Below are 12,960 nucleotides of genomic sequence, written 5' to 3' on the forward strand. Positions count from 1 at the left end.
GGAGCACAGGCTCCCGGACGCGCAGGCTCAGCGGCCATGGCTCACGGGCCCAGCTGCTCCCTAGGAACAGTTTTAATGTAAAGATTTGCAACTCCTGGAGACAGCCTTGCTAATGATGGAAAACACACTAGGTTTGCTGTTGGAAGCCCCAGAGGTAAATTCTGTATCAGCCACAGACTGTATTTGTGGCTTTAAGCAAGGCACTTGCCCTACCTTGGGTCTCAGTAACAGGTGAGGGTCAGATCATATCTAAAGTATCTCCAAAAATTTCCCATGATTTCTTTCTCCAGGACACCATTCTCAACAACAAAAATCTTGCAATAGGGCTTCCCTGGTGGCGCAGTGGTTAAGAATCCGCCTGCCAATGCAGGGGACACGGGTTTGAGCCCTGGTCCAGGAAGATCCCACATGCCATGGAGCAACTAAGCCCGTGAGCCACAACTACTGAGCCTGTGCTCTAGAGCCCACGAGCCACAACTACTGAGGCTGTGTGCTACAACTACTGAAGCCCGTACGCCTAGAGCCCGTGCTCCGCAACAAGAGAAGCCACCGCAATGAGAAGCCCGCGCGCGCACCACAATAAAGAGTAGCCCCCGCTCGCGGCAACTAGAGAAAGCCTACGCGCAGCAACGAAGACCCAACGCAGCCAAAAATAAATTTAAAAATAAAATAAAAAATAATTTTAAAAAATAAAATAAAAGCCACAGAGAAAGTGCAATTTATAATTACATTTATCTAAACAGCCTAAAGAAAAGCAGCTTTCTATACCTGGTCAACAAATCACAGAATCTCAAGGATGAAAGAGACCTTAATGGTCTTCTAGTCCCCCCTTACATCCATGAGGGAATACACGTGACAACTTTGCTGAAGATTTCCTATCTTCTGACTGAGACAGAAATATTTTTTTTAATTAATTTATTTTTTTGGCTGCGTTGGGTCTTCATTGATGTGCGTGGGCTTCTCATTGCAGTCCATCTTCCTGGACCAGGGCTCGAACCTGTGTGTCCCCTGCACTGGCAGGAGGATTCTTAACCACTGCGCCACCACGGAAGCCCAAGACAGAAATTTTACAACTTATTTGTATGCCTGAGCAAGGCCTGCCAATTTGAGACAACTTGTGATTTCAGAACATAAGCTTGGAGAACAGGGACCCTGCCCAGGATCTGGTTTGTTTCAAACAGGCTTTAAGTAGCCACAAAACTCAGAGGACATCTCTCTCTTTTCCCTTCTCTCCCTCTCTCCCACTCTCTCTTTCTCTGTCTTCCTCTTCCTCACTCTATCTTCCATATCTCCACCTCCTACATAGCACTGTTTTTCTGGTTCAAATCCATTTCTCCTTCTACCACACCAGGATGACTTTAACCACTGATAGAAATGAACAAATACAAATATTAATAGGGGCTGGATTTCTGAAAAGGATGCCAGATTGACTCAAGAACCAAACTTGGCAATATGTTACCAATAAGTAAAATAAATGGGACTAATGTCTAACATGGTCATGATAAAAAATTAAAAAAAAACCCTAACTATTTAACAGACTTCAAGGATTTAAAGAAGGCTATGTCTCACATCTCAATTAATCCCCCCTAAATTTAGAACCCTAAAAGGCAAGCATGTTTATTACAATTTTATAACTAGGAACCTAAGCCTCAAAAAGAAGACAATACCTGCCTCAAGGTCAACCACCAAGGTTGCAGAACCAGAACTCAAGTCTAAATCCATGGCTCTCTCCAGCCCAACTCAGCTACATCCTATACCTTTCTCATCAGCATAGCCTTTTTTTTTTTTTTTTTTTTGATCAAGTCATTCTATTAAGGGGCTTTGGGGGAGGGTCGAAAGGCTGGGAGGACGATCAGATCCAACGTCCTTCTCCCAGCCGGGACCTTCCCTGCTTCACAGTCCCCGAAAGAGCATAGCCTTTTATTCATACAAAGCACTTAGGAAATCCTTGTTCAAATTGTTTTTCCTACAGCTCCTGAAATGGGCAAGGCAGGAATCATTTTCTCCATCCTTAAAGATACTAAGTAACTTGAACTGCAGTCGATAAAATAACATCCCATGTCTCTGGCATCACTGAAAAGTACAAAATTCCTCACAAGCAATTTTCCTAAAAACTTCCTCCCTTTAGGACCAAACCTTTTTTTAAAAAAAACTATTTGTAATACAAAGTCTCGAAAATGCATAAGATATGTTACTCTTTACTTGTAGTTAATGAAATTTAATCAGGGACATTCAACTATAAACATGAAAGAAACACCTATAAATACTGTGCTGGGGACTCAAAGATGAATTAGACAGGCTCAAGATCCTGTGTAGAAACAAACATACCTATAACTCACCTAAACATGAGCCCAAAGAACATGGCCTCGGGTAGTGTTGAAAGGAAGGTGAGAGAACACTGGAAAGTCTAGTGGAGACCAGGAGTGACTTACTAAAGAGCACTGAGAGGTGCTGAAGGGTTCTGAGCAGGAGAATGGCATACTTGTATGTGCTTTGGGAAAAGATGAATCTGGCATGACATTGAGTCCAGAGGCAGAACACCGAGTTAGGCGGCAATCGTAGTGGCAGAGACAAAACTGCTGCTGTCAGGCAAGGGCAGTAGGAACTAAAAAGAAAGGTATATTTAAAAGGCATTGCGGAGGTAGACTCCAAGCTCTTAGGATACGGGAGTGTGGGACAGGTGGGGAGCAGAAAAAACCTCTAGGATTCTTGCTTTGGTGAAAGACTTCAGAAGAGGAACACAGGAGTTACTGTTTTACAGGAGCTGTGAGGGACTGATTCACTCACGAGGGATGATGAGGAAAGCTTTACCAAGGAAGTAACATTTAAGCGGAATACTTAAAGTATGAGTAGGATGAGTAGGGCTTCCCAAAAGAGAAGTTAAAAAAAAAAAAAAAGCATTCTAGCAGGGAGAACAGCATGTGCAAAGACAGAGCTTGTTACATTTGAGCAATGGCATGCAGTTTTAGTAAGGTGTAGCAGATAATGAGGCTAACTAGTACTAAATTGTGAGGTACTTACATCACACTAAGGAATTCAGATTTTATCCTGCAGGCGATGGGAAACAACCAAGGTTTCTAAAGGGAAGAAGTAAAGGGGAGTAACATAGATCAGATCTATGTTCCAGTCGGTATGAAGTACAGGCTAGAATGGTGAGAAATAGGAGGAAGGCAATACAGCATAATGGCTAAGAGCATGGGGTCTGGAGTTGGACAGCCTCCTTAAAATCCTGGCTCTAGACCTTACTAGCTGTGCAAGCTTGGACTAGTTATTTAGCTTCCCTGTGCTCCCAGGTTCCCCATCTGTAAAATGGGAATAAGAATAATACTTTCAGTTTTTTGGCCTGAGGCGACCCAGCACTGGAGCCTACCCAGCTTTTTGGTGGAGCTGGTGGCAGACTCTGGGAGGGCTCATGCTGGGGAGTGCTTCCCAGAACTTCTGCTGCCAGTGTCCTTGTCCTCACGGTGACACACGGCCATTCCCCGCCTCTGCAGGGGACCCTCCAATACTAGCAGGTCCTGTTGGAAGTCCTGCAGTCAAATCCCGCTAGCCTCCGAGGTCTGATTCTCTCGGAATTCCTCCTCCTGTTGCCGGACCCCCAGGTTAGGAGGCCTGGCGTGGGGCTCGGAGCCTTCGCTCCAGTGGGTGGACTTCTGTGGTATAAGTGTTCTCCAGTTTCTCTTTGGCCAATAGCAGCTGTGGAAATTTACACCCCCCATGTGCTGGAGGCTCTCAATGGGACAGATGTTCAGTTAAAATGCACTTTCTCCAGCTTTGCCCCTGTGGGTGATGCTCTAACAGTGACCTGGAATTTCTGTCCTCAAGATGGGGGTCTAAGCAGTTTGTTTTCTACTACCACGTGGATCCCTTCAGACCCATGAGTGGGCATTTCAAGGACTGGGTGGTCTGGGATGGGAACCCTGAGCGGTATGATGTCTTCATCCTCCTCTGGAAGCTACAGTTTGATGACAATGGGACATACACCTGCAAGGTGAAGAACCCACCTGATGTTGATGGGCTGATAGGGGAGATCCAGCTCAGAGTCGTGCACACTGAAAAGAAGAAGAAAAGCTCAACCAAGAAAAAAAGGCTTCTGCTTACTTAGAAGACACAGACTAACATTATTAGATGGAAGCTGAAGATTTCCAAGAACAAAAACCCTGAGACAAGTTGGAGTTAATGGAAGCTTTTCTTTGGCTTTTCCAGTTGTGACCTGTCTTCCAACCAGCTCTGCAGTATATAACCACCTAGACAAGCAACGTTCCTCTGGAGCCAGCAAAGGGCCCTTCTTGAGCAGATACCACCAGACTCACACACACACAGCCCTGTTACTAAGGTTTTATTTAATTTCAGAGTACAAATACTGTATTTTTTTCAAATGCCCATTAGCTTTTATATACTAGGAAGCTACATTTTTGCCCTTAAACGCTCTTTGTGGATTATGACTTGTATACACATATATTGGCATCAAATGGGATAAAAGTCAACTTTGTCTGTCATAACATTTCCTTTAATATATTAGTTTCCTTAGAGCAGCATTCTTGCTACTAAAGTTAACATGTTTACTCTTTCCTTCTCACACTCTCAAAAGGTGAGCTAATTCTCCCAATTGTTTTTGAGTGATTAACAGAAAATCCTAAATTCAAACTGTTAAAGAACAGTTTGATTTTCATGGCTCTCCTGAAGTATGGGACACGTATTATTTTATTGAATTTCTTTCAATACCCTAGATGGTAGGTTTTTGTTTTTGGTCAATTGATCCAAGGTTTACAGTAGTACAAGTCTAAACCACAGAGTAACTAGGGAAGGTTACATAAATGCTAATAGATTGACAAATGCCACCTCAAGATGAATTGCTTGTCACCTTTTTTCTGTGCTGTGACAAGCAATCAACAGTTCAGATCTTTCACGAGCAGTGAAGTTTAGCTTACTATAGTTTTTCCCCCAATTCAATTATTTATAACAATAGAGCAAAATCTATGCTCATTTGTAGACTGGAATCATTAAGCAGTTAAATGAAGGTTTCTGAAGGAGTATATTACAATTTAAAAATTTAGGGCTAGTGAAAAACATCAACCCTAAATGATAATAATTTTGTATAGTGTTATACAAAGCTCTGAGAACTGGAAGAGATTATTTAATTTTTTTTCTTTTATTTATTTTTTAATTCAGTTGCTTATTTGGGGGGAGGATTTGGTGTGGGGGCAAAGAAATACCAAAACTAACAGAATGAAACCAACAACCAACTTTATTATTTTTTTTCTCTTATACTAGTAGATAAAACAAACTTTATAAGTGGGTCATGGAAAGAAGAGTGCTTTTAAAGAAGTGTCTAGTCTCCCAGTGTCTTTCCAAACTTAAGCTACTGCAGCACTTATTTGAAGAATAGAAAACATCTAAACGTTTAGGAACCTCTCCCCCTACCCCCTACCCCCCCATGTTTACAGCTTGATATTTTCAGTTTTCACCAACTAGGCTGAAGATGTTATTTCTTTTAACGAACTGGAATTTCCAAATAGTTTATCTGTATTTAAAGATGATGAACTTTGATATTTTTTCCAACACTAAAAGAAAACCTGGTATAATTTACATATGGACCTTGATTCTGAAATGCATTCCATACCTGTCATTTTGCCTTTTATACTGTCTAAAAAAATACAGTTTCAGTACCCAGTTTTGAAACTCAAAATTACATTTAAAGTCTATATTATCTTTCACATTTTCTATTTTTCTCTATAATTCAACCTTTGAAAATATAGTAACTGGGTATTTCTTCAAACAGATGGCCTGGGTGATGTTCCATAAGTGTAAAGAGGTAGTTAAAAACTCATGGAAGGTGTTCCCAGCAAAACTTGTAGCTTTTGTGTCTTGGCTAAATATTCAAGGGTTAACATAGCCCTGCTGTTCAGTGTCTTTTACTTGAAGAGAACTTTTGTATTGTAATTTATTTTTTATTGTGCCTTAAACACTATGTAAATAACCTTCAGTAATAAAGTATTACAATTATTAAAAAAAAAGAATAATACTTTCTCAGAGGGTTGATATAAGGAATTCACAAGATAGTATGTGTAAAGAAAGTGCTTAGCACAGTACCTGGTACAGAGGTAAATGTAGCTACTATTAGAGGCTGAAAATTCATTAGTAAAAAGTTACTTCCTCGTGTGGTCTAGTGTTGTCCAGGCTCTTCTTCCTACCTGAAGCTTTCTCTTCCTACCTATTCACCTGATTAATTCTAACTTATCCTTCATACCTTAGCTCAAATGTTACTTCCCCATGTAAACTCTCCCTAACCATCTAGATTAGGTCAGGTTCCTACTATGCACAGCACCATACCCTTTCCTTCATAGCACTCATAGTCTCTAATTACATCTTTTTATATTTCATTAATTTCTCTTTTTCCTATTACCATAAGTTCCATGAACTCACATACTGTGTGCTCACCACTGAATTCTTAGAACTGAAAAAACTCCTGGCACACAGAAGGTACCTGATAAGCATTTATTGAATGAATGAAAGGTTTCAAATTATGTCATTAAAGTGAACCTCTTCAGATGCAATCTTTATACAGAAGGCTAGAGGTAGAGATCTGGGTCACATTTGTAACAGTGTGACTATAATCAGAAGTGGGTCTATGGTGGGATCACACTTGCCTCTTAGGCCTGTAAAGGGATGGTGTATTCATTTGCTATTGAAATTGGTTAATCTTAGGCCAAAGCCTCTGCCTTACACAGCTCCAGGAGGCACCAGCATTAAGACAGGAAATGAGAGACTTTGGGAGAAATTCCAAATCCTTAGGGATTCCTTTTAGGTCTTATATGTTATTTCCATTTTGGAGAATTTAACAGAAACTAGTGACTACAACAATGTCAACAAAAAAAGGAGATAACACAGGTGGTTAAGAGAATGGATTTGAGGATCAGACAAACTTCTTCATTTTCTCTTCTTACGTGAGGTTCACATCATCTCCTGCTTGGGACTCTACGTCCCTCACCAAAAATGACTAGCAGCTCTGTACAGCTTTTCACCACTGACAGTGTTTTCCATCTACAAAATATTTCACGTGAGATCACAACAGCTCTGTGAGATAGACACTATTGTTTTCATTTTATCAAAAAGAAATGAAGTTCATAAAAGTACCTTACCTAAGGTCACACAACTAAAAAGCAACAGGACCACGATGCAACTCTGATCCTCTGGCTCCAAACCTGGAGCTCTTTCCAGCAGACTCACCCAAGATAATTATGAGCCATCCCGATGTATACTTTCACTGCATTTAAAAAGAAAACAGCACGGGGATAATGACTGGAAGGGCATCATGGGATGCTGCTAATGTTCTATTTCTTGATATAGCACTAGTTATCCACAGGTGTGTTCACTTTCTGTAAAGTCAGGAGCTACATACTTTATAAACTTTTCTGTGTCTATGTTATACTTTAAAAAGCAAATACCAGGCAAAATTATGATAGAGACTAATCAAAATTCAGAAGCTTTAAGTTGGATGCCTCAGGGCTACATACATATTTATCTAACTTCCCAAGGAGCAGCTACATATAGGACACCTACCAGTTAAATAAGCACAAAATCCTTGCACACTCAAATACCATATCCACCCACTGGGATTAGGAGAAAGGGAACCCCAGGAAGGGGCCAAGAGTATAGTTAATGAAAAAGAAATTGGCACTGAAAAGTAGAACTATCCTATATCATCAATGATAAGATATTTCAATTTCAGAGATAATAAAAATGTGAAAAAATGGCAAATGCCAATTATAAAATGCATTCTAATTTTAGACTGTTAAAATGCAAAAACAACAATAACAAAAGATGGGCTTCCCTGGTGGCGCAGTGCTTAAGAATCTGCCTGCCAATGCAAGGGACACAGGTTCGAGCCCTGGCCGGGCAAGATCCCACATGCCGCGGAGCAACTAAGCTCGTGCTCCACAACTACTGAGCCTGAGCTCTAGAGCCCACAAGCCACAACTACTGAGTCCGCATGCCACAGCTACTGAAGCCTGCACGCCTAGAGCCTGTGCTCCGCAACGAGAAGCCACGACAGTGAGAAGCCTGTGCACTGCAACGAAGAGTAGCCCCCACTCACCGCAACTAGAGAAAGTCCGCACCGCAGCAACGAAGACCCAACATGGCCAAAAATAAATAAATAAATATTTTTAAAAAGAAAAACAATAAAAGCCATTTAAAAATAAATGAAATGTAATGTTCTAAAATCTCAAGAGGTGGTTCAACTGTAGAACTGTAGAACCATAAACCTGTGGAACGTTAGGGCTAGGAAGGACCTTGGAGATCAACATCTCCTGGTACAAGCTCTTCATTTTAGAGGCCCTTGTTTAACAGTTGTTAAATGATCTTATTAAATTAAAGCTCACACATCAAAAAATTTAGAACTACGACTACAAAATTGGTTCCCTTACTCCTGGGTTCTCTTTCCACTACCCAGATACCTCCACTAAACCCAAGAGAAGATTTACAGGATAACTCTGTTTTTACTTTCATAATTCTTTATTTCACTAACTCACTAAAAATAATTAAAGCACCTCTTAAAAATTAAGATGAAAAACTGTTTAGGAAACTTCAATTTTTACTTAGACAAGTTTATATTCCTTGTTCTCTAAAACCAATGAAGCAATACAAAGTTAGATAAAAAACAAAATTAGTACTCTCTCAGCCTCCAAGTCCCCCCAAAAACATAAGCACAAATATATTTTTATATTTAAGAGGATTCTTTTTATTGTTCTCTATTTTTAAAAAGCTAGGCTTACATATTAACATTGCTCTGCAACTTATTTTTCTCACTTAATAATTGATCATGAACATCCCCCCCAAGGATCAGTAAATAAAATTCTAACTCATACTTTTAAAAAACTGTATAATAACAGTACATATAAAGGATATACCATAATGTGTTCACATATTTTCCTATTGATGGACATGGCTATTTCCAATGTTAGCATTTCAAACAGTGCTGTAATGAATATCCCTGTACATATTTCTTTTTAAATGAAACAAAAAAACTATTTCTACACACACGCTTTCCTTGTTGTCCCACGTTTTGACTGCTTCTTTTCCTATCATCATCCGTGCCTTGCTTGCTCACAGAATTCTTCTCAGGGCCCCGTGTGATAACCGAGAACAAAGCAATCTGGAGAATGTCAAGACGCGACATGTGATGGTTACTGTTGGTAAATTAGAATTGGCCTGTCTGGCCGCCTCTCCCAGCCACCTGCGCACAGTGCCCGCCCACCCCCTCATCCATGCACTCCTTGTTCTGGTCTCGGCAGCTGCTTCCAACTCAACTGACGTGGGCAGAGCTGGATTGGGGAATTAATCCGACTGTGTCACACTCCTGACCCTGACAAGTGCAGACAAGCCCACCAGCAATCCAAACTAGTGGGAAGGAGAGAGAATACATGATCACTATGAAATAATATAATACAGAAGTACACAGAGTAAAATGCAAAACTCCCCATTCACCAAACTTTAACCCACATTTGCCAATGGCCCTCCCCTCCTCAGAGGTACCACTGTTATAAGTTTGCTGTATAACCTTTCAGAATTTTCCTAAGCATGCACACACACACATACATATATGTATATATACATGTCTGTATAGATACACATAGATATGTATACATACATATACATATGTATACACGTATGTGTGTAGACAAAGAGTGTGTTTGGTCTACCTACCTGTTGTCATACTGTATACTTTGTCCTGCAACTTGACTTTTTTTTTTTTTTGCAGTACGCGGGGCTCTCACTGTTGTGGCCTCTCCTGTTGCGGAGCGCAGGCTCTGGACACACAGGCTCCGCGGCCATGGCTCAGGGGCCCAGCTGCTCCGCGGCATGTGGGATCTTCCCGGACTGGGGCACGAACCCGTGTCCCCTGCATCGGCAGGCGGACTCTCAACCACTGCGCCACCAGGGAAGCCCCTGCAACTTGACTTTTTCACTTAAAAATTTTTGACCTGTTTCTTATTAGTATATAATGGATTCCTCATACTTTTAAGAGCTCATGAAAAATGCCACGGTAAGGTTGTGCCACTTTATTTTCTCATTTTGCTATGTTTGAATATTTAGGTTGTTCATAGTGTTTTGTCATGACAAAGAATGCTCCATCAATAATGCTGGTGAACCTCTTTTTACATACAAGCTAATATTTCTCTAGGATATGTACCAATAATTGGAATTGATGAAGTCTGTGCATGTTAAATGTTGACAGGTACCCAAATTAGCATCCAAAAAGGTATACCAATTTATAGTTCCACCAACAGAACATAAAACTTCCCTTTTCGACACCCTTCCAACAATAGATGTTATTTTCTATTTTACCAATATAAAGGATAGAAAACAATATACTATTGTTTTAATTTACATTTTCCTGATTTCCAGAAAAGTTAAATATCCATATGTGTAATTAGTCATTCTTATTTTTAATGGAAAGTATTACCATTTTGAATTTAAACAAGAGAACTCAGAGAGGCTAAGGTGACATAGCTAGTAAGTAGCAGACATCAAAGCTAAATTTTTGAACAACTTCCCATCAAAGCTAGGCCTTCTGACTATCTAAAGTATTTTCCACTACCCAGAGGTCAATAAACTATGGCCTGAGGGCAAGCTGCCCCAATTCTGTAAATCAAGTTTTACTGGAATACAGCCATGCCCATTCATTTATGTATTGTCTATGGCTACTTCAGTTCACCAATGGCAAAGGTGAGTAGTTGCAACTACGTGGCCTGCAAAACGAAAAAGATTTATACCTGGGCCTAAACAAAACAATAACTCACATTTAACACCTAAAGAAAAGTTTCATAATGAGATTAACTGTTGTCCAATTGACTAGAGTGTGGCTATCTTAGACAGTGTGGCTCATTTTAAAATAAAGTATATGCAGTACAGGTCTGGTATATAATATTGAAGAAAAGAATCCAAAACACTCAAAAGAAGTCAAAAGACACTCCTCTACTTCTTGGTTAGGACACTACTCTAAAGAGTTTCCTATGTGCTATTCATCATCTTCCTTGTCTCTTTAATTTCAACTAATGGGAAACAGATCCGGTTCCTACTGTCCTTCAGTGACTTGGACGAGCAATGTAGCTCCCACTCACACGTTACAATGATAATATGAAAGCAAAGGAAGCCCCACTATTTCTGCTGCTAAACACACCCCCATCACCACATCATAGGGGTCTCTCCTTCCCTTTTGCTTATAGAGAGAAGATTCACCAGGAAGGAGCTAACATTTCCAGTATGTCTAGCCAACTGCTAAGAGCTAGGACCCTGATTTTTGTGGGAAAGGAAAGCCAATTCTCCCTCTCTATATCCTACCCTTCTGAAGATCCTGGCCACAAAAGTAATTAATTTCAACTGGGAACTTTAGGCCATTCAGCTCCTGTAGGGCAGATGGGGAAAGTGCCATCATCCCCATTTTATACACGGGGAATTGAGGGGAATTGACCTTTCATTTTAGCAAATGCGACCTTCATACACTGACACTCCCACCCACGCCACTTTCTCCTTCCATCCTCTCCCAAATATTGATTTTATATAATAATGGCAAAGAAGCTATCATACTTTCCTGGAGAGATAACTTAATCTAGGGTTTTGATTGAGAAGTTAATGATTAAAGAAGGAACAGTGTATTTTCTCATGTAAGTAAGCAGGCATTCTTTAAGTGGTTCTCTGGAAAGAAATTTGGCAATACATACCAAGAACCTAAAAAATGTCCATATTATGCTAAGTGAAATAAACTAGACACAAAGGGACAAAAATTGTATGATCCCATTTATGAGGTACCTAGAATGGGCAAATTCATAGAGACCGAAAGTAAAATAGAGGTTACCAGGGACTGGGGGAGGAAGGAATGGGGCTATTGTTCAATGGGTACAGAGATTCTGCTTGGGATGACAAAATGTCCTGAAAATGAACAGCAGTGATGACTGCACAACACTGTAAATATACCTAATGTCACTGAATTGCACACTTAATTGTGAATTTAAATTGTGAATTTAAGGGCTTCCCTGGTTGCGCAGTGGTTGAGAGTCTGCCTGCCGATGCAGGAGACGCGGGTTCGTACCCTGGTCCGGGAAGATCCCACATGCCGCGGAGCGGCTGGGCCTGTGAGCCATGGCCACTAAGCCTGCGCGTCCGGAGCCTGTGCTCTGCAACGGGAGAGGCCACAGCAGTGAGAGGCCCACGTATCGCAAAAAAAAAAAAAAAAAAAGTTGTGAATTTAACACTTTAAAATTTAAAAAATTTTAAAGTGAGACTGCTAAAAAAAACAAAGTTTGTGTTCTTTGATCAAATAATTCCATTCACAGCAATAAAAGTTTAGAAAATTATCTGAAATATAAACAAAGATATATTAATATAATTATTTATCATTATGAAAAACTGGAGGAAAACTAAGTATCTAACAATAACTCAAGTAAATTATGATATATCCATATGATGAAGCCTTATGCAGTCATTAAAAATATTCTAAATAATTTTAATGACATGGGGAAATGTTGAATTTTAAAAGCACTATATATAGTGTTAGTGTGGTATGACTTTATTTTTTAAACTACATATACAAGTGTGTATGTGATACATACACACACGTGCACAGCTGTGTGTGAATATGCATGTTATATTTATAAGGAAAATATCAAATAATGTTTATTTGTGAGTTGTGGAATTATGGGTATTCTTACTTCCTCCCTTAAAAACCTTACTTTTCATGTTTTCTAAACTGTACCATGAAGTACAATCAGGAAAAAAAATTTAATTTCACATCATTTGACCCAGTAATTCACTTGCAGAGATGTATCATAAGAAAATAATGAAAAATACTGATCAAAACTTATGCATAATAATGTTCATGCAAAGATACACCAGAAATTACTAATTATAAATTAATAAAAACTATTAATAAGTAATTGTTACCTCTGCAGAGTAGGA

At 39.8% G+C, this 12,960-nt stretch overlaps 1 protein-coding gene and 1 pseudogene across 3 annotated transcripts in view; one reads left to right on the plus strand and one right to left on the minus strand.

The window, feature by feature from the left end:
• NUMA1 (nuclear mitotic apparatus protein 1) overlaps positions 1-12,960 on the minus strand; it is a 73,057-nt gene that overhangs the window by 42,067 nt on the left and 18,030 nt on the right. Inside the window, exons 2-3 of one of the 3 annotated variants that reach the window (XM_060303615.2) lie at positions 4,005-4,052; positions 3,022-3,077 (exon numbers count right to left, since the gene is read on the minus strand). The exons of the other annotated variants lie outside the window; for them this stretch is intronic. The gene's annotated coding sequence lies outside the window, so the exon portion shown is untranslated. The remainder of the gene's footprint in view (positions 1-3,021; positions 3,078-4,004; positions 4,053-12,960) is intronic. 3 annotated transcript variants of the gene reach the window in all.
• LOC115839418 (myelin protein zero-like protein 2 pseudogene) lies at positions 2,361-4,119 on the plus strand (annotated as a pseudogene).

This window comes from Globicephala melas, chromosome 8, assembly GCF_963455315.2.
Source record: "Globicephala melas chromosome 8, mGloMel1.2, whole genome shotgun sequence".
Lineage (NCBI taxonomy): Eukaryota > Metazoa > Chordata > Mammalia > Artiodactyla > Delphinidae > Globicephala > Globicephala melas.